We start from the raw sequence: 27,151 nt of genomic DNA, 5'->3' as shown, positions 1-27,151 counted from the left end.
CAGATGATGCCAAAGCTGCTGGTCCACACTTTGAATAGCAAGGATTTAGAATAATTCCGCCCAGTAGAACTTTCTTTGAGATGGAAATGTTCTGCACTGTCCGATATGGCAGCACTAGCCTCATGTAGGTATTCAGGAGTTGAAATGAGGCTGATGTGACTGAGGGACTGGATTTTTTATTTTATTTTAATTAATTTTAAATTTAAGTTCAAATAGCTACATGTGGCCAGTGGCTTCTATATTAGAGCATCCTTTAGGATAACTTGCTCAAAGTATTCTAAAATCATTCCAATTGAGTAAATTATAATGGTTTCTCAAACCTTCAATTTTGAAATCAGCATTCTCATCTAGTAAAAACTGTGAATGTACATTATTCATGGAAGGCCTCAATAGAGTCATGTAGTCTTTCTAGGAAATTTTTATTTATCGCAACTTCTGCAATTTGGCTCCTAAAGTTTGTTTCTCATTTATGAAGTTTTCCAAAGTCTTCAACATTTAAGAAAGGGAAATAGGATAATTCACATTTACTACAATATTTATTATTGAATAAAAAACACCCTAAAATAACCCTGAATGTTCAATTCAGAAATAGTAAAAACCTGTTTGGAACTGTTGGCAACTCTCTTTACCAAGGATTTAAAATACTTAAGGCTGTTCACACCAAAAAGCATTTGCAGTCATTTCCTTAGAGCTGGCCCATCATGCACTGCCAAAACATTTTATGAAAATTTGGAGCTTGCTTGTTATTTGTGGAAACTGTGCTAGCAAATGGGTAGCCGACAAGGACCTGATTGTTCATGACACTAAACCTTTAATGTGTTGTGTCGTGCTTTGGAAGTTTATAGACTTAGGGCTTGGTATATATATTTTCCTTTCCTAGCTGACACAATATAATAAAAAAAAAGGCTTGCACACTGTGAATTTACACAAAGCCGCCCACAAAACCACAACTTTCCATCTTCTTTTCTCCGATACCTTGGTTGATGGTCCTCACCACTGGAGGAAAGAGAAGCCATGTAGAATACTATGCTATTCAAAGTCTGCTGGGTCCTGGTCCTTAGATGGTGTGGTTGACTGACTCCCTCTCGCTAGATGCCTAGAGGCAAGCTGGAAATGTGTGAGGGAGAGTTTGTTGGAAATTTCCAGAAACCAGGAGCTAAACAACTCCTTTAAGAAAGGGAGGAAAATGCCCTCTAAGTAAATTCCATGTTGGCTTGTCCTATATTTAAAGTTTATAGGATTCTGCACGAAGGACTATTTTTCATTCATTTACATTAACGTGTAAAAGTCCATTTGCTCAACAAGGGAAAGCCTATAATCAATGTGTTAGCTTCATTGATAGCTCTTAACATCAAAATTGCTGGTTTATTTTTCTGCAGGCTGTATGTATCTAGCACAGGACCTGATGTGTAGTAGGCTCAGTAAATATTTCCTTGTGTCATACAAATGGGTTACAATGGTGGATGGTGGCTTTAGACAGGTATTCTTGGCCAGCCCTAAGAGGTGCTTATGGCTGGTGAGGTTGTTTTCCATTCACTTAACGTTCAGTGCACTTTCATTCATCACACTCCCAGAAAGGAGCCGAGTCAAATGAAACTAGGTTCCCCTGACTCCTCACGCTTTCTCTCTTACTTTTGTGATAGATGCTAAGTGTTCACGAACATGTACATTGGACGTATAGGTACTGCTATAAAACCTGTACAGAATTTTAAAATTTGGACTATAACTTTCTGAATTTTAGCCTTTGAAGGCCAAAGTGCCCTATGTCTTACCTTTAATTTTTCCCATCCACTTTCCTAGTCAGCCAATGTTGCTGTTGTTGTACTCTTTTTTCATCTTTCCTAAGTCTTGACAAGAGAGTTTGTGGATGCTAAAGCAGCCTTAACTTACCCTGTTATTTCAAAGATGTAGTTTCCAATGTTTTAAGATGGTAACCTTTTGCTTTTGAGTCTCCCTAATGTGTTTCTGTCACTGAAGCAGTGTTGACTCCATATTTACACCTTTTCAATTCCTCAGTTTAAAAACCATGTTTGTGCCCTTCATTCACTTCCTCTTTTGAGCATATATGGCCTTACATTAATTTGGAGGTTTGGAGGCTTTTCTTACCTTGTTTTGCCTAGATCCTTTTAGTTAATGTCAGTCTTAAATACCCCCGTGTGGTAACCCTTAATGAACTAACAGCAGGGGTTCTCAAACTTTAACCGGCATCAGAATCATCTAGAGGACCTGTCAAAACACAGATGGCTAGATCCCACCCTAGAGTTCTTGACTCAGTAGGTGTGAAGTGGTGCCCGGGAATTTGCATTTCTGACAAGTTCCCAGGTGATGACAATGCAGCTGGCCTGGGGATCACCCTTTGAGACCCACTGAACTAATGGCTCTAGGTGTTGAATAGGAACAGCCGTTAACAGAAAATGAGAGGGATGCGAACTTGGCTCAACAGGGATAGAGCGTCCTCCCGGGGTCAAACCCCGGGCCTCCTTGACCAGTGGGGAGGTGGCCCATGCGCAGCGCTGAAGGAGTGCCGTGCCACACAGGGGTGTCCCCCGCATAGGGGAGCCCCACGTGCAAGGAGTGTGCCCCATAAGGAGAGCTACCCAGAATGAAAGTGCAGCCTGCCCAGGAATGGCACCGCACACACGGAGAGCTGACACAAGATGATGCAACAAAAAGAGACACAGATTCCTGGTGCCGCTGACAAGAATGCAAGCAGACACAGAAGAACACACAGTGAATGGACACAGAGAGTAGACAACTGGTGGGGGGGAGAGAATAAATAAAAATAAATCTTTTTTAAAAAAACAACATAAACTGAGAGCTACCAGGCATTATGTGCCTCCTGAGAGAAGAACACACTACCTCCCACCTAGGAAGCAGTCCTGGAAAAAAAAAAAGTAGAACGTGGACCTTACCGGGCCTCTAAACTAATAATTTACAGGAACTTTGAGGGACACAGTGACATATTAAATCACAGGGATGCCCTTCGTAAAATCCAGACAATGGGAAACCAGGGTTCTTCAACAAATGAACTGCAAGTAAAAGAGAGAGCAATGGAGGAAGAACCTATAGATTAAAAGAAACTTCAAAGACATATTGACCAATTGCAAAGTTTAGGCCTTATCTGGATCTAATTTTTTTAAAAAGCTGTAAACATTACATAGTTTGGAGGATAACTGGGAATTTGAACAGGAATGTACATTTGACGATATTAGGAAATTATTTTAAATTATTTAGGTGGTATGATGGTTTGTTATTTTAGTACATAGGATAATGGCCTCCCAAAGATGTCCATGTTCTAATCCTCCAAACCTGAGAATACGTTACCTTACATGACAAAAGAGACTTTGCAGATGTGATTAAGTTAATGGTCTTGTATGGGTGGGTATCCCAGATTATCCAGATGGGCCCAATGTAATCACAAAGGACCTTATGAAGGAAAGAGTGGGTCAGGAGAGTCAGGGTGAGAGAAGAAGATGTAATGGCACAGGGGTCACGGAGAGATTTGAAGATGCTGTCCTGCTGGCTTTGAAGATGGAGGAAGGGGCCACAAGCCAAGGAATAGAGGCAGCTTCTAGAAGCTGGAAAAGGCAAGGAAATAGATTCTCCCCTAGAACCTCCAAAAGGAAAGCAGCCCTGTGGACTCATTTTAGACTTCTGGCCGTCAGAACTGTAAGCAAATAAACCCGTGTTGTTTTAAGCCACCAAGTGTGTGGTAAGTTGTTACAGCAGCAATAGGAAATGAAAATACTTATATTAGAAAAAGGGTGAATATTATGAAATATTTACAAAGTAAAGATAATATTGCAAATTTGTTTCAAAATAATAAGGGAGGGAAACGGACTTGGCCCAGTGGCTAGGGCGTCCGTCTACCACATGGGAGGTCTGCGGTTCAAACCCCGGGCCTCCTTGACCCGTGTGGAGCTGGCCCATGCGCAGTGCTGATGCGCGCAAGGAGTGCCGCGCCACGCAGGGGTGTCCCCGGTGTAGGGGAGCCCCATGCGCAAGGAGTGTGCCCCATAAGGAGAGCCGCCCAGCGCGAAAGAAAGTGCAGCCTGTCCAGGAATGGCGCCGCCCACACTCCCTTGCCGCTGATGACAACAGAAGCGGACAAAGAAACAAGATGCAGCAAATAGACACAGAGAACAGACAACCGGGGGAGGGGAGGAATTAAATAAATAAATCTTTAAAAAAATAATAATAATGAGAGGAGAGAATAGAAAGGGGCGTAGATGAACCAGGATTGGCCATGGTTATTGGGACTGAGTGATAGACACATAGGTGTTCATTATATACTATTCTACTTAGGTATATTTCAAAAACATATAAATACATACACACATCTAAGAAAAAAAATTACTAGTTAAGTCTAAATGCTATGACCTAAAAACACTTCCAAAGGTTGGTGAAATCCAAGCTGGGCTCACCTAGGGGTGGTAACATGGCCAGAGTGGAAATTTCATGACTGAAGCCAGAGGAGCTACTTGTCAAGCTGGGGCTGGGACAGGAGAGGACCTAAGGATCCAACTCAGGAAAGACAAGGGCATGACACAAAACCAATGGTATGAGGCCCCAGCGAAGTGGAAGATATAAGCCAACAAAGACATAGGCACAAAAGGACAGTGTAATGAACCAGTCAAGGAGCAAAGAAAATTTTATGTGCTGCAGGGCAAAAGGTGATATTTGCCATCTTTTAGGTTCTGAGTCACCTTAGTCTTCAGGGATAGGGAGGTGACCATTTCTAGCCACCATTTCACTTATTTTAGTCACATACCATTGCCTCTTATTTCCCTATTGCCTATTTTAGTTTGACTCTCCCTTTCCAATCAATTTCTCTTAGTTGTTTACTTGATGTTTTGTTTGTTTGTTGGCAAGGCAATCCACATCTATGCAGTAGATGGGACACAAATGACCTCTAAATATGGTTGTCTTCCTAACTACCACATTGGTTTACAAATCTGTATTCAAACAGAGGACCCAAAAGGGAAGAACGGTCAATAATACAGCTACATGGGACTCCCCTCTATAGAAGTATGAAGTGAAACCTGTCCTTGATTATGAATAAAGCAAAGCTTTCATGATCAGGATGACTAAACTTTAATATAATTGGAGGCCAAACTACAGCTTTAATTGAAAAGAATTCATTGTCAGACAGAGAAGGAGAAAATAATTGGAAAACAAATTAGAGTAGCTTTAATCAAAAAGAACAGACTGTGAAATTCATATGGAATGGTCTGCAACACTTAAGAATGAAGTTTACCAACAGGAATGAGTCACAGAGACATGTTAAGTGAAAGAAGCCAGACACAAAAGGAGATATACTGTATGAGTCCATTTATAAGATGTCCAAGAACAGACAAAACTAACCTGTAGTGACAGAAGGCAGAAAAGTGGTTACCTCCGTGGGGACGTGGAGGGTCTTGGCTGAGAGGAGTCATGAGGAAAGTTTCTGGGGTGCTAAAAATGTCTATACCTTGAAAGAGATGAGTACACAGTAAAAATTAACTGAACTGTACGTTTATGATGTGTGCCTTTTACTGTAGGTAGGTTAAACCCCAATTGGAGAAAAAAGATGAGGCCATGCTTGTTGAGGAGCCCGGTGGAGCTGTTGACCCAGCCGGCCACAGCCCCACTCTGGCCCTTATTCCTTTCCCCGGGACTTGAGACCCTGACTCTTCTGACTGCCTCCAGTCTCTACCTACTCCAGCCTGGGCTCTCCAGGGTGACTGCTGGGGGACCAGTGGCCTCCAGTCCTTGCTCGCCCCAATCTCAGGCTGCTCTTGCAGAGGTCAGGCTGCCATTAGCAGAGCTCTAGGAGCTGCAACAGCAGCTAGTGGGGTTACCGGGACCTGCAACTCTTTCACCAATTTCTCTTCTTTATTCAATAACCTTCAATGGCTCTGTATCATCTCCAGAAAAAAGTTCAAGTGCCTTAACGTGGCAGGCAAAAGTCCTCTCTAAATTCACCCCTTCGTATTTTTTTTCCAGCATGGTGATCCTTCCCTGGTTCAAAGACCATGCAGTGACTTTTCATTACTTTGTGCAAGTGCTGTTCCCTATGAGTGCCATGTCTGTTTGGCAAACTCTGCATTCTTCCCTTCTTGATGTTCAGCCCCCTTAAGAAGCATTAATAACTGTGGAATGTTTACCATCAACCAGACAGCACTGTAGGTGCTTTTCATGTTATCTTCTTTAACCTTCTTCACTCTAAGACTCTATCACCAAGTTAATTTTATCAACTCCCAGTATGATAGTGACTTGTTTACCTTTGATAGGCAGTGAACCCCTTAGGTGCCTTATACGCAGTGCCCAGGGTTTATATGTTCTCATAGCGCTCACAAAAATATCTGAGACCCTCCACCCCACACTCTCAACTGACTGGCCTGACATATGGAAAGAAAACCGTTTCAATAAGGGCCCCAGCAGAAACAGAGGGTATACTAGTATGTTATTTTGAAGAGATTATAATGGATTATTACTGTTTTTTAATGGATTATTTGCAGAGCCGCCGGTAGGTTTAAGGAAACTAAGGAGAGATCATGAAGGCGCCCAGGGACCAGTTACAGCTGGAAGCTGTCCGCCCTCGCCCCCGCCCTCTCAGCCATCCTGAAGCCCCAGTGAGCTGGGGCTGGGAGAGAGGAGCCTCTGCCAAGAGCTGTCAAGAGAGGACTCTGCCACTGCCAGAACTGAGGTCCTAGGCAAGAAGGGAGTGGGGAAGAAAGCCCCCTCCCTCTCTCTCTCTCTCCTCGCTTCCCCTCCTGCTGGTGTCTGCTACAGGCCAAGCCAGAAGCGGGCAAAAGAGCCGGGATGATGCAGGCACAGGGCAGGGACGGTGGTTCAAATGGTGATGAGGCAGCACAAAAACTGTAAAGGCGAAATTAACATTTTAACGAAATGTCCAAAGGGCATTATGTCAGCCAGTCAACTGCAACTCCACTCCTCTAGTTATGCAATATTATTTTACATGGCTTCATTGAAAAATGTTTGCCATGATGGAGGGTGTGGTAAGAGATCCTAGATCCTAGGTCTTAAAACAATTTATCTTATCATGTCTATCCTATCTAATTGATTTATCTATCTAATTTATTCCTCCTCTTTGGACTGGATGTAAACTCCGTGAGTATTCAAATTGTTATCCCTACCTCTGGCAGAGTGATCCACAATAGGCATACAATAAATGTTTGGGATTTAAATGAAGGACTGGGTGAACTTAATAACAGTCAAGTATAGTATATAATATTCACTGAAGTTATGACAGTTACCACAGCACTTGAAATACTGGGCTTGGCTAAAGTCAGCTTAGATCTCATACATTTTGTTGGTGAAAGACAAATACATTTTTTTTGTTTTTAATTTTTTTTTTATATAAAGTGTAGAGATCCACTAAAGTAAGACCAAATGGTCTTCTGATAGTTAGATTCGAATACATCTCATCGGTGAAGTAAGTGTGGCAGATTGTATTATCCCCCATTATAAAGGGCAGTTTGTCAGAAACAAGGATCTGAGGTTGTCTGTAAATCCAGTTACTATTTTAATTCATCCATCAGTTATTTAGCACCTACTAGATGGACTTTTTATAACTAAGTGAAAAATAGAGGGAGGCTTCACTTATCATCCTAAAACAAAATAAGCATGCATGTAAATGGAAACCTAGGTTAAACTTGCTCATCCAGGAAAGAAGATATTAATCTTTTCATTTTGAATGACTAATATTAAACTCTAAAGAAAGGTTTTAAAAAAGTAGTAATCAGACACCCTAGGATTTTGCATTGGAATAGAATAGGATGGGTAGTGTATCTTCTTTAAGGTTGTCACAGGGTTTTGGCCAAATCAGAATAGGAGCAAATCTGAGGCTTGTAAACTAAACCGTAAAAACATGGATCTTACCAGCCTTAGGTCTTGTTCTTTCAGTCCAAAGGATATCTTTATTTTCATGTTTTCTGTGCATAATTAATTGAACATCATAATAGGTATTCATTTATTCAATCATCCAACAAATATTTACCAAATTTTTCCTATATGTAAGACACTGGAAACAGTGATGTTCTGACCTATTCTCACATTATTAAAAAGCAGTCTCGGGAAGTGGACTTGGCCCAGTGGTTAGGGCATCTGCCTACCACATGGGAGGTCCGCAGTTCAAACCCCGGGCCTCCTTGACCCGTGTGGAGCTGGCCCATGCGCAGTGCTGATGCACGCAAGGAGTGCCCTGCCATGTAGGGCTTTCCCCACGTAGGGGAGCCCCACGCGCAAGGAGAGCTGCCCAGTGCAAAAGAAAGTGCAGCCTGCCCAAGAATGGAGGCACACACATGGAGAAATGACACAAGATGACACAGCAAAAAGAAACACAGATTCCCGTGCCACTGACAACAACAGAAGCGGACAAAGAAGACGCAGCAAAATAGACAGAATAGACAACTGGGGTGGGGGGGGGAAGGGGAGAGAAATAAATAAAATAAATAAATCTTTAAAAAAAAAAAGATGATACAACAAAAAGAAACACAGATTCTGTGCCGCTGATAACAACAGAAGTAGACAAAGAACACACAGCAAATAGATACAGAGAACAGACAACTGGGGCTGGGGGGGGGGGAGGGCGGGGGGGAAGGGGAGAGAAATAAATAAATCAATCTTAAAAAAAATAAAAAGCAGTCTCAAATTTATTTTGGCAAAGGGGGGAAAGCAAGGTGTTAGTAAGTACAAGAGTTATGAATGTTAATATGCATAGTATGTGATAAAAGTGTATGATTGATCACAAGTGTTTTAGTTTCCTAGGCTGCTCAAAGCAAATACCATGAAATAGGTTGGCTTAAACAATGGGGATTTGTTAGCTTCCAGTTTGAGACCAAGAAAATGTCCAAGTCAAGGCATCATCAAGGCCATGCTTTTTCCCTAAGACTGGCTGCCAGTGATCCTTGGCGCCTCTGCCACATGGTAAAGCGCATGGTGGCATCTGCTAGTCTCTCCCTTCTCTTTCAGGTTTTGCTGCTTTCAGCTTCTTGCTCCTCTCTCTCTCTTCGTATTCCTCCCATTTATAAAGGTAAAAAGATTAAGACCCATCTTGAATGAGGTGAGTCACACTTTAACTAAAGTATTCTCACCAAAAGGTTCTACTTACAGTGGGTTTATATATATCCACAGGAATTGATTAGATTTAAGAACATGTTTTTCTGGGGTATATACAGCTTCAAACCACCACTACAAGGATGAAAAGAATAGTTAGGAAAGGTTCAAAAGAGGTTCGAAAGCTAACTCTGCCATTTATTTGCTATGTAATATTCAATTTCCTCATCTGTAAAAGGGGTATAAGAATACCTGCCTCAGGATCTTAGAGACCGCCAAAGTAGATACAACCCCAGGTAGTGGTACTCCTGAAGGCTATGGAGACACCCAGGTCCCACAGTCATGACAGATAGCTCTGGAGTTTAGTGCCTTGCCCAGTGGGCCCTACTTTGGAATTTGTGCTCCTGAGTGTGATGGAGTCGAACTCAGATATGACCTTTCTACACATGCCTCTTCTGTCACTTTTACTGAACCTGTGGTTGGTGCTGGGGTTGGTGTATACGCAGGAGACTTGAATCTCTGAACTGTTCATGTGCCTGCTTGCAACACCTACTCTCCGGTTCATTGGACTTACCCAGGTCAGCTAACAGGGAGGTTAGGATGGTCAACCACCACACCAGGGAACCAAGAGTCTACAACTGCAAGCAGGAGAATCCCATCCATTAGCTATGTGGGATCTAAGCCCCCTCTCACTTTAGAGGTAGAGTGGACATTGCTATCCCAGGGTCCTCAGGATGGAAGAATAAAATATGGATTAGAGTGGACTTATTGGTATTCTACTACAGAATTATTGTGACTCTAGCAATGGAAGAAACTGAATCATTGATGTGGAGACAGTGGCCATGGGAGTTGTTGAGGGCAGGGAGAGAGAAGAGGTATGATATAGGGATATTTTCGAGACTTGGAGTTGTTCTAAATGATATTGCAGGGACAGATGCAGAACATTATGTATCCTGCCATAACCCACTGAATGGACTGGGAGATAGTGTAAACTACAATGTAAACTATAATCCATCCTGTATAGCAGTGCTCCAAAATGTATTTATCAAATGCAATGAATGTGCCACACTGATGAAAGAGGTTGTTGATGTGGGAAGAGTGGGGGGGGAGTGGGGAGTGGGGGTATATGGGAAACTCTTATATATATATATACTTTTTTATTTCTCTCCCCTTCCCCCCCCCCAGGTGTCTGCTCTCTGTGTCCATTCGCTGTGTGTTCTTATGTGACTGCTTCTATCCTTAACAGCAGCACCAGGAATCTGTGTTTTCTTTTTTTTGTTGCGGCTTCTTGCTGTGTCAGCTCTCCATGTGTGCAGCGCCATTCCTGGGCAGGCTGCACTTTCTTTTACACTGGGCAGCTCTCCTTATGGGGCGCACTCCTTGCATGTGGGGCTCCCCTACACGGGGGACACGCCTGCGTGGCAGGGCACTCCTTGCGTGCATCAGCACCGGGCATGGGCCAGCTCCACTTCCAAGTCCGCTTCCCTTACATTTTTAATGTAACATTTTGTGTGATCTATGTATCTTTAAAAAAAAATTAAAAAAAAGGAATACTTGCCTCACAGAATTGTTGTAAAAATTGGAAATTATATATCTCTCAAGAGACTAGCATGATTCTCACACATGGTAGCTGCCCAATAAATGGTAGCCATTGGAAAGTGGACTTGGCCTAATGGATAGGGCATCCGCCTACCACATGGGAGGTTCACAGTTCAAACCCCGGGCCTCCTTGACCCGTGTGGAGCTGGCCCATGCTCAGTGCTGATGCGTGCAAGGAGTGCCCTGCCACGCAGGGGTGTTCCCCGCGTAGGGGAGCCCCATGCGCAAGGAGCGTGCCCCCTAAGGAGAGCCGCCCAGCGCGAAAGAAAGTGCAGCCTGCCCAGGAATGGTGCCGCACACACAGAGAGCTGACACAACAAGATGATGCAGCAAAAAGAAACACAGATTCCCGGTGCTGCTGATAAGGAAAGAAGCGGTCACAGAAGAACACACAGCAAATGGACACAGAGAGCAGACAACTGGAGGGGTGGGGTGGGAAGGGGAGAGAAATAAAAAAAACAAACCTTTAAATGGTAGCCATTATAATCAATAATTCCTTTAACATAAATAGTCATACTTTTATAAATGCTTTGGTGAACATAGTTACTATTATAAATAGTATAATTTATAATATTAATATAAAATACTATTCTTATACAAATAATGTAGATTATGTTTTCAGAGTAAGGGCTTCAGTAATTTCATGTTAAAAACAGAAATATGGGAATTAGATGAGGCATGGGGGCCAAAGGCAATTTAGCAATATAAAAGTATTCCTATAATTTAATAAAGAGTATATACACGTAAAAAGGAGTGAAAATAACCCAGATCTTTCATATATGGAATGTAGAGATGAATTTCAAATATTTCCATTGCATTAGGATTAGAAAGACAGTGACCACTAATTAAGAATTTAAGTCTCCCGAGCCCCACTATTGCCCATACTGAGGGTTTGCTTAGATTCAGGCTCTGCTTAATTTCTTCCTGTTGAAGATATCTGTTGGGGATTGAATCATGTCCCCCACAAAAGGCCTTTTCAGGTCCCAACCTCTGGTCCTGTGGGTGTGAACCCATTTGTTTGTCAGTGGGACTTGTGTGGATGCTATTAGTGAAGGTGTGCCCAAACCAAATGAGGGTGGGCCTTAATCCGATATGGGCGACGTCCTTATAAAGCAAAGGAAATTGGACAGAGAGAGAAGCCAGGGGGAGTAGCCAGAAGCTGGAAGCCAACGGAATTCAGGAGAGAAAGTAGAAGTCGGCATGGGATGGAAAAGCCCAGGAACCACAAAGACTACCAGCGAGCCAGCCAGAAGATACCAAAGGTGGGAGGAAGCAAAAGACAAGTCAATTCCTGTAGTTAAGCCAACCCATTGTGTGGTAATTTGTTTTAGCAGCCAGGAAACTGAAATGGTTATCTACTTTTTTAAAGTGTTTGAACCTTCATCTTACACCATTTCAACATTCCCTAGGTGGTATATATTATACAAATGACATGGTCAAATCTCTTTCTATTATTTGTCTTATCCTTTGCCTAGTTTTCCTATTTTTGCCTTAAAGTCTACTCAAGTTTTGTATTAACATTTATTCATGTTTTAAATGATTCAAGAATAATCAGTGCAATTTGATTTTGCATTGCTCACCAATGTGCAGATACAACACAGTAACTTTAATTATGCTTTTGTTTACTACTGCAAAAGTTGCGTATGAAAATAACTGATTTCATCCTGTATTGTAGAAAACGCTATGTTCCGCGGGCTTTTCTTTCTGTCTTTCTTTTTTTTTACGTTTTAGCCTCTGGTTTCTGAATTATGATTTAAAAAGCACATCATGCCCTATATATAAGTTAAGGCGATCTCGGATCCAAAATCAACACCCAGCTTTAAAAATTTTTTTTTATTATTTTTTTTTAAGAGAGAAGGCCGGCCAATGGTTTACTTTTGGTTACCATAAGCCCACTGCATTATTTTCAAACAGAAGTTTTAAATCCGCTCATACCCAACCTCACAGCAAGGGATGGGATGTTTTTGTCCCGTTTTCGGTTTGCTACATTTTGTACTGAAAGCTACGTGGGCTGTTTTTCCAGCCCCTCCCCCTCGGTGCGACCTTCACCTGCGCCACCGGCTCCGCCTCGGACCAGAAGGGACCCCGAAACCGACTCTCGAGGACGCTCGCCAGCACCCTCAAGTAAGTGAGCAAATGACGGCCTGCCACCCCACCGGGGTTAATCTGCAGCTCCCGTTAGCTCCAGGCTGGGTTTAAAGGAACAGCTAAATGCAGAGAGCGGGGCTGGGAGGGGAATGCGTGGCAGAAACTGGGAGGGGGGAAGCACTGTTTCAAGGCAGACGCTGCAGCACGCGAAGGAGTGGCTTTGCCCGAGCTGCTTGTAGCAGCTGCTTTCCCCCTGCTCCTCGAACTTGCCTGAGTTCTAGGGCAGTGTCTGCTCTTCGGATGCGTGGCCAGAATGGGCGGGGGCCGGAAAGCGAAGGCGCTGGCCAAGAGGAGCGAGTCCCTGGGATGCACACTTGACGCGGACCCCAGTGTCCCTCTCGCGCAGTCTCGGGTGCAAGGGCTGCAACTAGCTTTTCGGGAGGGCGTGGAACGAGGGGAAAACTGCCAAGGGCTTTCCCGGGCTCGCGCTCTCCTACTGTCTGCGCCCCGTGGCGCCCGAGGGCGGCGGCAGCAGCGGCGCGGCGGCCGGCGGCGCGGGCGAAGGCTTCCGGCTCGCGGCGCGGCACGCGGCGGCGGTCAGAAGGTGTGCTCGCGGCGACCGCAAGGCACGCGGGCCGCCCGGGCGGGGGCGGGGCGGCAGCGGCGGTTGCGGGGCATGCGCGGCTCCGCGCGCGGCTTCTCAAACATGGCGGCGGCGGTGTGAAGCCCGGTGCCGGTTCGCGGGACGAGTGTGACAGGATTTCGCTTCTCCGGCCGACGAGACTCGAGGTGCGTGGCGACTCCGGGCTCCGTGAGGCGCGGGGAGGCGGCGTGGTGGCGTCCGGGCCCTGACCGGTGACCGTGGGCGGAGGGCGGGGAGCCCTTAGCGGCGCGTCCCGCGCGAGGAACGCCCCCTCAACCGCCCCGCGGGGTTCTCGCTGCAGCTCGGCCCCGCGCCCTTCTCGGTCACCGCCCCCCCCAGGCCGCGGCTGCCTGTCCCCACGTAGCGCTGTCCGCGGGCGCCCCTCCTGCTCAGCCCGGGCCCCTGCCGCGGGGCGCGGGCCCCTGCCGCCCGCGGCGTCCTGGAACCCGGCGGTTCTCCGCGAGCGGCGCCCTTCCCCTCAGCGCGGACAGCGCCCCGCCGCGCGGCCGCCCCACCCCCGGGGCCGCGGAGGGGAGCGGGTCGGGGCCCCCGGCGCGGCGCGGGTGGGCGGCCCGGGCCCGCGAGCTTCGCGCCCGGGGTGGGGAGCGGGAGTGACTTTGCGTGGTCCGGGCTGGGCCCCTTCCGGGGACTTCTGAGGTAAACTTTTCGGAGTTTGTGAGGGAAACGGCCGCCCGGAAGGATGCGCCCGTGACGGGGCGCGGATCCCAGTGCCAGGTGCGCGCCGAGGCCTCGCGGCGGGGTCGCCCGGGGCTGAGGGGCCGGGGACTCGCCCCGCGGGGGGGAAGTGGGAGGGGAGGGCGCGCCCCGAGGGGCTGCCGAGGGGCCCCGAGGAGCCGCGAGGCGGCGGTGGCGGCGGCGGCGGCGGCGCTGTTCTCTCGCGGGCGGCCGGGCGGCGGGCGGCCGAGGAGCATCGTTGCCCTGTGGAGGGAGAGCTCCGGAATGGCTCCTTTACCTTTCTCGCTGCCCCCCACCCGCCCCTCTGCCCGGCTCGCGGTTGCTCGTAGGCGAGGGCGAAGAGCCAGTGGGAGATCGTGGAGGCGGATCTGGCCGACTTTGCACTTCGCAGGTTAAACAGCGCTTCGGGGAGTGAGCGGCACAGCGTGCTTGTTGGTTTCTGGCGCTTTTTTCCAGTGTTTGGGCAGTCCAGGTTTCTATTTGCTAGTTGCCATTTAGGTCTGTTGAAACTTTTTAAAAGGTTGCAGAGTATCTTATCGTGTTACGCCGGGTGGGTACTCTGCGCAATGTGCCTCTCTTTGGAAGAGTTACCAAATTCTGACTTCGCCGTGGAGTGGCTTTTGGACGTGTCTAGAAAGTGAATGGGTTGGTTAGTAGGCGGTAAGCCGAGGCAGGGAAAGGAAGTAACTTGCTTCTGAGCGCAGGATTTGCAAAAATTATTGGGGATTGCAGATGTTGCTGCAAATGCTCGCAGAGCTATTCATGTTTCTGTTTTGGGGAGGAGCCTTATTATAAAAAGATAAATGCTATTTATGGAGTGCAACTTCCTGTGACAAGGTACTATAACAACAATAATTCATTGACAAATTTATTTTTCAATAACAGTGTTTGGGAATGTTCGTCAGTAATGACAATTTTGCCTTCCTTGCCATTCTTTTTCGTAATTACTCATTAAATGGGATGTTTCCAAGGAGAATGTTCTTTCAGGCTGTTGTGGTTTTGTTTACCTATTGGGAAGAATGTGAAAATAAGCTTTTGGAAAGGAGTCCAGTTGGGGTTTTGAGGAAGGAGTGAATTTATGAGCATTCACCTTGATGCCTTGTGTTTGTTTGTCATAGTTTTGCTTTGAAAACAATCTGATAGAATTTTAAATGACAACACATAGTCAAACACTATTTAAAATGGCTTTTAAATTTTTGAATAAACTTCATATATATCATGCAACCTTATAAGCTCCTTAAGTATGGTATATCTGTTTTCCCCAGAGAACTCGATTCGCTTTGGAAGTTATGTTTTGGGAAAAAAGATTAATGCTATTAACTGTATCTGTGAAGATGCTTTAAAGTGGATGATGCCATAATAAGTACAAAGAACATTGGAGTCATTCTTAAAGAGGTGGTATCGTTTTTGTTTTGTTTTCTCATGAGTCAGTTGGTCAGTCTTTTAGATTTATTGTTCAAAATCCAGTTAAGTGAACATTTATTCAGAGCCTACTTAGTGCTGGGCATAGTGCTAGTTTCTGAGTATTTAAGGCTTCCCACCAGTAGTTTATTCTTGAAAGTTTCAAGGTTATAACCGAGAAAATCAGTAGGAATGTGGAACAAGTATTCCTATTATTTAAAAGACAAACTCAGGGAGTCAGTATTTTTGTCATTTTCTAAACAAAATTCTGGGTGTAACTGAATTATTTCTGACTTGTGATGTTAACTTTGTACCTTTTTTGTAATGATTGTAGACAGTTATACATTTTTATGAGGTATTATTTTCTGGGTCAAACATAACATTGGTTAGTCTAGAGGAGAAATATGAGTTACTGGTACAAATTGAAATCAGTATGTGCTCTGGAGAGTGGCTTTTTCTTTTAGTGTTAAGCCACTTCACTTCCTATGACCCAGGTATTTTAGGCTGGAACTGGATTTTTAACTGGTATTTTAGGACACTTCTTTCCAAAATATATCAGAAATCTCTCCAATTATAAAAATAACAGATATGGGTTATGATGCTATAAGCCAGATGTGACTCTCATTTTCTTTTGGGTTTGTTCCTTTTTAGCTGCTTGCCTGTTCCTCCCAGATGCTTCCTATCACCCCTCTTCCTGCCCCTGTTCCCTTTGCTGTTGGTGTCTGTTTCCGCATCAGAGAAATGGTCAGGGTAATCCTGTGCTGCCTCACTGAGAAGTAATTGATGATGGTAAAGTGCTTTGAAAAGACTGAGTAAATACCAAGTCTTTTGAATGAGATGACGTATCCCCTTGTTCCATTTAAGTAATATCCAACTCCCGATGTTTGCACTCTTGGGGGAGAGGGGAGAGAGAGGGAGAGAAATATTTCTCTTCAGTATTTTACCGCCCCTGTCTTTGGGTTAATAGAAATTACTATTGTAGCAGTAGTTATTAGTCACCTTTAGTCCTTTTTTTTGCTTTATGCTACCCTGTCTGCCACTTTTTTTTTTTCCGTTCCTTGCTTCCATTCTCATTCCAGTTGTGAATAGAAATTTGACGTCATCTCTATTAGTTCCCCTCCCTTGGGAGTATCAATGCCTCCTCATTGTCATATTTCTGGTTTTTAGGATATACACAATCTGAACAGAGTGAACTCTGTCAGCCAGCCATGTTAGAGTCATGAGGCTATGGTGTGAAGACTGGTTTGTCATTGCCAGGAGATGTTCTGTGGTTTGGAGTGAGCAAAGTACCCCTAAGAATTTTAGAAATGTTATCATTATCTGAGAACAGCTACTTCATAATGCCTTAGAATTTGAGGTGACAGTTTTTGGTGATTTTGAAAGAGAGTTTACCCTTCCCTAGTTTGGGGACTTAATCTGTAGGATCCTTTTGTCTTGATGAAATAGATGAAAAGTCACTCTCATTTATATTAGATTAAAATTGGCATGTGTATTTTGGTGGTAAGTTCTCTAAGCACTAGCTAGCTTGGGCTTTGGCTATTCTAAAGCATAGAAATGCCTTTACTATAGTGATAACATCTCACTTAAAAAAAGATATCAGAGGTGTTGGTTCTTAAAGTGAGATAACTTGAGAAAATTTCAGAAACCATCTAAATTTTGAAAATTCATATGTTCTTTGGTTTTCATGAGTAAGGTGTTTTTGCTTATTTTTGTCTTTATGTTGTCTAATATCAGTAAAAACTTGGTCACTTTAGAAATAATAACACTGGTGATTTTTATGTTGTGATTTCTACTAAACATATGTCCCTAAGCCTTTCTCTTACTTTGATTTTGGAGGGCATGCGATTTAAAGGTTTTAAAATAAGAGATGGAGATAAAAGTGAAGGAGTTGAGGCTCCTGTAACAGTTTATGGGATGGTGCCATTCAACTTTATTTCATGGTTATCTGACCTAGGCTAGGTAAATTTCTTATTTAACCAATGAGTTTTGTTTTTTTTTTCTTTCCAAGAATAAACTTCTTGGGTCTTCCTATGAGGAAAGAGAGAGCTGGGAAACATTTGAAGATAGAGAGCATTCTACTGCCTATTACTTGTGACCTGTGTTTATGGCTGTGGTTCTACCCCTTCCTAAGTTTATAGGAGCAAATTGTTGTAAGAGCGGAAAGACAGTGCCCACCTCTTGTGGTTACGTGACATTGTAAACTTTGGAAAGGACAGATATATTGCGATTATAGAGCATGCCTTGAGGATGCTTTCTTTTCCCAGGGAAAAGCTGGTGGGATTCTCTCTGCTTGTATTCAGAATACACATTTGATTTTTTTTTTTTTTTTACCTGTTTCCCATAAGGATTAGCTGTGTTGAATGCTAGATATAAAACAGCTCTGTTTGTTTGGTATGTGCCTTGTAGCCTTGATATAGTTCTTAAAGTGTGTGTATTGACGAAGTTCTTGTTTCTTTCTTTGATATTTGGTCACTTTTCCCACCTTTCATCAGTTTTAGCTGGTTTAAGGTTTTGATTATATATTTAGTTTTTAATTAAGCAGTGAATCAAATGTTTCTTCCCTTTAGTTCTCTTGCCTCTCTAAATACAATTGGGAACATGTGCCCAACTGTTATATCTTTTTTTTTTTTTTAAGATTTTTAAAAGTGCTATTTGGAATATTTTTCAATATACTTTAAAGTAATTTGAAAAGTAATCAATATCACCTAATTTTTTATTAACTTGGTATAGTTTCATAAATCTGAATGAAGCGCATTATCTTTGGTGGTCATTAAAATAATTAAAATATACTCATTAATGAAATACATTTATATATGCTTGGATTTAGATTACTTTAGAGAGACTGATTTGAGATTTTCTATGTTGAGAAGTTGAGAGGTTGTAGAAATATTTAAATAGGTAGTTTTCTGACACCTGCCTCATGTTTGAAGTATTGTCTGGGGATGTTTAGTTTTCAGGTCACTTCAGATTGTGGTTTATTGCATGCTTTTTTGGTAGTCTCTTGTCTAGGGATTGTTGTTGTCATCGTTTCCATTATTTTTTGTAGTGCTGGTGTTAAAAACCATAAATCTAGACTGCTGTGATAATAGGAACAGGCTGAAACCTGACCCAGTTCTTTTGTCAAAATGTCGCGCCATGAGCTGCCTATAGTAAACTGACATGCCCTGCCATTAACTCTGGTCCTCTGCAAATGTCGGTGGGCAGCAGGTCTTTGGGCAATTTGCCTGTGGTTCTTTTTTAAAGCTTTAGGAATTTATAACTATAAACTGGGATTTTGGCGACCCTTGTCCTTCATTTATCTGTTTGCTGATATAACACACTTAAGTGAATACCGAGCTTTCACATAAATATTTAAGAATTCCAAGTGATTAATTATTTTAACTTGTGGGTTATCAATTAAAAATTCTTGAGAATGGCTGTTTTTCTTCAGTCTTTTGATTAATTTCTAATTTGTTGGGGGTAGATAGTTATTGCCAAACCGTAATTAAATCACTCCTCCAGAAATCTTCATTTCTTCCAGAGGGCTTGATGTGTTAAATCCTTACTACCAAAAAAATTTCTTTCTTAATATTGATCAGTCAAAATTCAGATATGAAATTTTATTTTTAAAAGTAATTACAGCATTAGAGTAGACTAAAAAGAATAATAAACCTCTTTACCTGTGCTATTTCATTAATAGTCTTTGGTGAATTTATGTGTAAATATGACTTCTACCACTTATAACATCATTTACTTTATTTTTTTCTCTCCCCTTCCTCCCCCCTCCCCAGTTGTCTGCTCTCTGTGTCCATTCGCTGTGTGTTCTTCTGTGACCGCTTCTATCCTTATCAGTAGCACTGGGGAATCTATGTTTCTTTTTGTTGTGTTAGCTCTCCATGTGTGCGGCACCATTCCTGGGCAGGCTGCACTTTTCGCGCTGGGCGGCTCTCCTTACGGGGCGCGCTCCTTGTGCATGGGGCTCCTCTACATGGGGGACACCCCTACATGGCAGGGCACTCCTTGCGCGCATCAGCACTGAGCATGGGCCAGCTCCACACGGGTCAAGGAGGCCCAGGGTTTGAACCAGGGACCTACCATGTGATAGGCGGACGCCCTGTCCATTGGGCCAAGTCTGCTTCCCACATCATTTACTTTAAAACTACCAGCAAACATTGGTGAACCACACCGCCTTGAAACTTCTTATATTGTTGATGTACTTAAAGGGATAAAGATGAATTATTTTTGCAATTAGATTCTTTTGTAAGTAGGGACTGTCTTTTCTCTTTTTTTTCTTTTTTTAGGTGAATATTGGTTTAAAGCTCATGTTTTAGTCCCAATTGTTAAGTAATTGGAATTTATAAACTGAATTCTGGTGTAGCATATATTCCTAGTTGTTCTTCCCCCTGAAAAAAAAATTACCTATAGCAGTAACCCCACATATACTGGGGCCCGTCTTCTGAGCCCTCAGATATCCTAGAAAGAAATCGAACAAGGTAAAAAAATAAAGGTCTAACAGCCCTTGGGAAGGAGGGAGATGGGTCCCTGGAGCTGTCCCAAGATCTCACACAATTTTCTCCTTGTCCCATCTAGACTTGTATGTATTAAGCAGCAGATTAGAATTGTAGGAAAGAACAGAGAAGAATGACAATGATAGACAAAAGAAAATCTCACCAAATTTTTTTTTAAAACACAATATTCTGGATCTATATGGTTTAGATACAAGTAGCCTATAGCTCAGTAGATTTTTTTTTTAAAGATTATTTTTTATTTATTTCTCTCCCCCCTCCCCCCAGTTGTCTGCTCTCTATGTCCATTCACTGTGTGTTCTTCTGTGTCACTTGCATTCTTGTCAACAGCATCGGGAATCTGTGTCTCTTTTTGTTGCATCGTCTTGCTGCGTCAGCTATCTGTGTGTGTGGCGCCACTCCTGGACAGGCTGCACTTTTGCGCCGAGCAGCTCTCCTTACAGGGTATACTCCTTGCGCATGGGGCTCCCCTACGCAGGGGACACCCGTGCATGGCATGGCACTCCCAATGCGCATCAGCACTGCGCGTGAGCCAGCGCATCACATGGGTCAGGAGGCCCTGGGTTTGAACCCTGGACCTCACCTCCCATGTGGTAGGCAGACACTCTAGCTGTTGAGCCAAATCCACTTCCCCAGTAGATTTTTATTTACTCATTCAGCAGGCATTTCGGAGGGCCCTAGTATGTGATAGTTGCTGGGTTAGTTATTCTGGAGGATACAAAGATGAAGCAGATATGATACTGCTCCTAGCAGCTTATTGTCTAACAAGGGAGATAAGATATGTACACACACACAACAGTGGCAATTTTAGCATGTTTAAGTGCTCATGAACCTAGGTTCAAATCTAGCTAGATAATCTTCAGAAGTCCTTTGAAACTCAATATACTTACCTTTCAAATAGACATTAATAGACAGTAATAGTAACTTTATTTTTTTTGCAGAAATTCTTCTTCCTTCCTTCCTTCCTTCCTCCTTCTCTCTCTCTCTCCCTCCCTCCCTTCCTTCCTTTCTTTATGTTATATTAATAGTAGCGTTAGATAAGAAAAATGTATATAAAGGCCTTTGTAGGGTACCAGGCACTTAGCAAGAGCTCAGTAAGTGACAGCTCTTATTAGTAGTAGTATTACCACTGCAAATGCCACCATCATTAGGCCCCTGGGATCATCACTTTATTTTTTTTCTACTACCCTAATGGATCCATCTGGTTCAGGGTACATGGTGCATTATAGGATACTCTCCTTACTTTTCCCTTGCATAGCATGTGTAGTGTATTGGAGCTTTGTTTTTTGGCATCTGACAAACCTAGGTTTGAATCATTTTTCTTTCACTACCAACTTTCTGGTCTTGAGGAATCAACAGACCTTAGTAACTGATATAATATCGGGCAGAGGAGGAGGGGAGTCAAAGATGACTTCTAATCAGAAAGATTGGGAATTAAAATAGGAAGCAGAGGAAGAAGCTCATTTTGGAAGGCAAAGGAGTTGGTTTTTAAAATATTTGAGCTGGTTGTGATGCTCCTGATAATTGGCTAGACTAGAAATTTTGGAGAGAGGCTGAGGCTAGCTCTGTCCATTTAGCAGTCATCTGCATAGAGCTGTTGCATCAACCATAGAATAGAAAAAGATTCTAGACTCTAGAACAGGGGTTCTTAACTATTTTTGTTCCATGGACCCCTTTGCCAGTCAGGTGAAATGCTTACTATGTAATTTATTTATTATATACATTCAAAAGTAAAGGAAATGTTAGATTTCCTTTAGAAATCAGTTAGAGGGCAGAGAAAATAAAGATAATTAGATTTTTTTCAATTCAAGCTCACAGACCCCTGAAATCTTTCCATGTCCTTGGGGTTCCGTGGACCTCTGGTTAAGAACCCCTGCTGTAGAATCTCAAGGAAGAAACAGAGACTAGAGAAGATTAATGGCTAGGACAGAAGAAAGAAGTAACACAGAACAATAATGGAGGTAGGATGACCAAGGAATAATGTATGGGTGAGTCCAAGATAGAAGAAGAGTGCCTGGAAGGAGGAGACACCTGTAGTTAAGGTGCTCCTGAAGTGTCAAGGAAAATGAGGACTGAAACTCTGAAATGGGGTTTGATGACTGGGAGGTAATTGGGTCCTTGGAAAACAGATATAGGAGAAGAGGGGAAGTAGAGGCCAGATTGCAGAAAGTAAGGTATCCTGGCAACTCTTTTTTTCCATATATGGATGTGATGTATTGATATTTTGGTGTATTGATGTTTAATACCATAACCCTGATCATCAGGGAAACATTAATCAGTCTGATAAATATACAACATATGGAGAACCTTTCTTTCTTTCTTTCTTTCTTTCTTTCTTTCTTTCTTTCTTTCTTTCTTTCTTTCTTCCTTTCTTTCTTCCTTCCTTCCTTCCTTCCTTCCTTCCTTCCTTCCTTCCTTCCTTCCTTCCTTCCTTCCTTCCTTCCTTCCTTCCTTCCTTCCTTCCTTCCTCCCTCCCTCCCTCCCTCCCTCCCTCCCTCCCTCCCTCCCTCCCTCCCTCCCTCCCTCCCTCCCTCCCTCCCTCCCTCTCCCCCGGTTGTCTGTTTTCTGTGTCTTTTTGCTTCGTCTTGTTTCTTTGTCCTCTTCTGTTGTCGTCAGCGGCACGGGAAGTGTGGGCGGCGCCATTCCTCGGCAGGCTGCTCCCTCCTTTGCGCTGGGCGGCTCTCCTTATGGGTGTACTCCTTGCGCGTGGGGCTCCCCTACGCGGGGGACACCCCTGTGTGGCACTGCACTCCCTGCGCGCATCAGCACTGCGCATGGGCCAGCTCCACACGGGTCAAGGAGGCCCGGGGCTTGAACCGCGGACCTCCCATGTGGTAGACAGACGCCCTAACCACTGGGCCAAAGTCCGTTTCCCCCTTTTTTATACTGATAAAAATTCAGATGTCTCAAGGTCAAATCCATTTATAAGCACTTTACTCTTTCAAAAAAATTGGATTTTAATATCTCCAGTGGTAAGTTCAGTGAACAAGTCTAGTAAATGAATGCTTATATTTGGACATTATTCCCTCCTGTAGTACTTCTACCTGGGAAATAATGGCAGCAAACCATACTCAGTGTGGGAATAAATTTATTTCAGCTTTACATCTGTTGATTCTTAAGCTCTCTTAGGTTGAGATTCTATGACTCCATCTATTTTATTAATACAATGTCTGACCAATGGCCTAAAATTGAAATGGGCCCTGAGAGATTTCTTGCTATTAGACTTGTTTAGTTCCTGTCCTTGTCAAAATATTTACCCTTACTTCGTGGTCTCTAATTAGAGCAGAGGTTCTTAACCTTTTTTTCTTCCATGTACCCCTTTGCTGGTCAGATGAAAACCATGGATCAGAATGTAGTGGCAGATAGTTTTATGGTACTCAACATTGGAGGTCAGAGAAAATAAAGATAATAAGTTGAAATTTTCAATTCAAGCTCATGGACCCTCTGAAATCTTTCTGCAGACCCCGTAGACCCCTGGTTAAGAATCCCTAAATTATGGGAAGTGGACTTGGCCCAGTGGTTAGGGCGTCCGTCTACCACATGGGAGGTCCACGGTTCAAACCCCGGGCCTCCTTGACCCGTGTGGAGCTGGCCCATGCGCAGTGCTGATGCGTGCAAGGAGTGCTGTGCCACGCAGGGGTGTCCCCCGCGTAGGGGAGCCCCGTGCACAAGGAGTGTGCCCATAAGGAGAGCTGCCCAGTGTGAAACAAAGTTCAGCCTGCCCAGGAATGGCACCGCACACATGGAGAGCTGACACAACAAGATGACGCAAAAAAAAGAAACACAGATTCCCGTGCCGCTGACAACAACAGAAGCGGACAAAAACAAGAACATGCAGCAAATGGACACAGAGAACAGACAACTGGGGGGGGGAGGGGAGAGAAATAAATAAAATAAATCTTAAAAAAAATCCCTGAATTAGACTCATGGTGTAGCTTCCCTTAGCTTAAAAAAAAAAAAAAAAAGAAAAGCCCCCAAAATGGAAGGGCTATGTATTCTTTGAATTATAGGCCTATTAGTTTGCTAAATAGTCCTTTAAAACTTTTTTTCTCAACAAATTTTAAGATTTTCTTCAGAATCAGTTAAGAGCAATAGGAATTTTAGGCTTAAGAATTCCACCAGCAGTCACTGTTTTCATTGTTTAATGGTTTTTTTGCGTGTCATCCTTGCACGGGGGCCTTGCTAATCTTCTTTTTTATTGTTCCAATTTTAGCATATGTGCTGCCAAACGAGCACTGTTTAATGTTTTAATGGTATTGAGAAAATGATTTAAAACAGTGAAAGACTTTTCAAAGCTTTTCTTGATCTGTAATCAGCTCTTTATTGTATAACAAAATATAAGCTGCAAAACAAATTGTTTTGTAAAGGGTCCCAGACTTTCAATGCTTGTCCATAGTCTGCTAGATACATCTGCTAGATTTAGTGTAACTGTGGTCTTGGGTAAAAGAAATCCCAATGTTAGATACTGTAAAATAGTGGTAACCTATTTTTCTTATTTTTATTTGGTTATTTTTTTTCATGCAGTGGAATTGTTCCATATATGTATCTTGTGAAATAAATTCTACTCTTCATGCTGGCAAAAGCAAAGCTTTTAATTTTTTTTTCATGTTAAAATTTTCTCTCCCATGTCAGATGGAGAATTATTTTGGGGGTCGTATTTGAGTCTTTCTTAAAGTGCTGAAGCAGGTTCAAAGTATTTTGAGAGGAAAGTTAAGCTTTTTTGCAATCTCCCTAGCAGACTACCATGTGGAAATCAAGTGCCTTTTTATTTCTATAAAAAATGTTAGACTCCTGAATTTTTCCAGAAAGATATCTCTGTGCTGTCTATATATCTGGTATGTAAAGTGTATAGATGTATTCTTAACCCTATAGTATATGTTTATTTGAGGCACTCTTGAGAGGATTCAACTCTGAATTAGCTGATGCTATCCAGCAGTTACCAACAGGTCATGGTAGTCATCTATTCCTTTAACTTCTATAATCTCTACCCTTGTATTGTAACTGAAAGATATAAGTGAGCTATATGGTAAGATATTTTAAGAGAGCAGTAGAACCTTTTCTTTATTTTTTTCAAATTACAGCCAAAGATAGTTTCCATTAAATTAGCCGGTATTCCTTTACATTCGAACAGTACAAATTCTTTCAAGGGTTCAGTCCTAGGAAAATGTTTGTCTTTCTCACTGAACTTGTATATACTTTTTATCTTCTGAGACTTATATAACCCAAGTGATTTCCTATTTGCCTTAGCTTCTAGGAAGCTCAGAGAAAAATTAATCATTCAAGTTGAGTACTAAATTTTTCTCAACTATCTAGTGCATTATTATTTGCTCTTTGTAATTAAAAAAAAATTAAAAACAACTGCCCACCCTCTTTATATTTTCATATTGGAACTGTTGATCCTTTTTTTTTAAAAATAACAAGATAAAAATTATATAGAAAATGATGAAAAGTTTTGGTGATTAAACACTTGGGTAAATATAAATCCTAGTAAGTGGATTTTCATCTACCTTGTTATTTATCACCTTTTAGATTACAAAATAAGCAATAACTTTTGTCTTGTTTTGAGTATTAATCTTGAGAATAGTGCAGTTTCCCCTTAAGGCATGAACTTTTTTTAAAATTTTTTTTATTGACTTTGTAATAATATTACATTAAAGATATATATATATATATGAGGTCCCATTCAACCCCACCCCCACCCCACCTCTCCCCCCCACCAGCAACACTCATTCCCATCATCATGACACATCCATTGCATTTGGTAAGTACATCTCTGGGCACCTCTGCACCTCATGGTCAATGGTCCACATCATGGCCCATACTCTCCCCCATTCCATCCAGTGGGCCCTGTGAGGATTCACAATGTCCGGTGATTGCCCCTGAAGCACCATCCAGGGCAGCTCCATGTCCCAAAGACGCCTCCACCTCTCATCTCTTCCTGCCTTTCCCCATACCCATCGGCCACCATGTCCACTTTTCCCAATCCAATGCCACCTTTTCTATGTGGACATTGGATTGGTTGTGTCCATTGCACCTCTATGTCAAGAGGAGGCTCAGATTCCACATGGATGCTGGATGCAATCCTCCCACTTTCAGTTGTAATCACTCTAGGCTCCATGGTGTGGTGGTTGTCCTTCAACTCCATCTTAGCTGAGTGTGGTGAGTCCAATGAATCAGATTGTAGGTGCTGGAGTCTGTTGAGGCTCAGGACCTGGCTATCACATTGTCAGTCCAAGGCATGAACTTTTAAATGGATTTTATTTATTGTTCAATTTTCATTTTAGCTAAAAACGTTGGTTTTATGAATTTATAATATGGGCAGAACTTTGAGGATTATTGGTATATAAAATTTGGAAAATATACATTCAAAAGTGGTTCAAATGCATTATATATAGGTTTACATATATGCTTTTTAAAAATTGGAAGGATATATACCAGATGGTTAACAGTATGTATTGCTTGATGATGAGGTTATAGATGATTTTTTTTGGTCTTCTTTTTACTTACCTGTGTTCTCTCTCTCTCTCTCTCTCTCTCTCTCTCTCTCTCTCTCTCATGGTGAATGTGTAAAAAAGGGGGAAAAATCTGCCAATTTTTAGGAGTTCACCAAGGCCATTTTAGTTCACAAAAGGCCAAAAGTAATTTTCAATACTTGTAAACCCTAATTGAAATAATATGTTTATGAATAATTAAGTATCTTACCCAGCATGGGGTGCCATCATTTCTTTTGGCCTTAGCAACTATATGTAAATTTTCTGATAATGCTGATTATTAGATGGCATCTGCTTTCTGTGGTAATGATGTCTGATCAGTTCAGTAAATATTTTACTCCTTAATTCAAGAATGATGTAAACTTAGAGTTTCTTTTTTTTTTTTTTAAAGATTTATTTTATTTCTCTCCCCCGCCCCCCCCCCATTGTCTGCTCTGTGTCCATTCTCTGTGTGGCTGTGTGTTCTGCGTCTGCTTGTGTTATCCAGTGGCACTGGGAAACTGCATCTCTTTTTTGTTGCGTCATCTTGCCGCGTCAGCTCTCCGTGTGTGCGGCGCAACTCCTGGGCGGGTTGTGCTTTTTTCACACTGGGCGGCTCTCTTGCAGGGCGCACTCCTTGTGTGAGGGGCATCCCTATGGAGGGGGGGCGCCCCTGCATTGCATGGCAC

The 27,151-nt window shown here is 42.8% G+C and overlaps 1 protein-coding gene and 1 non-coding gene across 7 annotated transcripts in view; one reads left to right on the top strand and one right to left on the bottom strand.

Moving 5' to 3' along the window:
* The window catches only part of SCML2 (Scm polycomb group protein like 2), a 212,883-nt gene that overhangs the window by 34,399 nt on the left and 151,333 nt on the right, over positions 1-27,151 (top strand). For 3 of the 6 annotated variants that reach the window (XM_058292390.1, XM_058292389.1, XM_023586505.2), the window contains exon 1: positions 13,430-13,536. The exons of 1 other annotated variant lie outside the window; for it this stretch is intronic. The gene's annotated coding sequence lies outside the window, so the exon portion shown is untranslated. Of the gene's footprint in view, positions 1-12,682; positions 12,784-13,429; positions 13,537-27,151 lie in introns of those variants that run through there. 2 more of the 6 variants (XM_012522124.4, XM_071213221.1) reach the window with 2 other exon arrangements.
* On the bottom strand, positions 24,126-24,228 carry LOC111762283 (U6 spliceosomal RNA). The gene has a single exon (XR_002795438.1). It is a non-coding gene; the product is annotated as a U6 spliceosomal RNA (small nuclear RNA).

The sequence above is a fragment of the Dasypus novemcinctus genome, chromosome X (genome assembly GCF_030445035.2).
Source record: "Dasypus novemcinctus isolate mDasNov1 chromosome X, mDasNov1.1.hap2, whole genome shotgun sequence".
Taxonomy (NCBI): Eukaryota; Metazoa; Chordata; class Mammalia; order Cingulata; family Dasypodidae; genus Dasypus; species Dasypus novemcinctus.
This window is presented reverse-complemented; position numbering and strand designations above follow the sequence as displayed.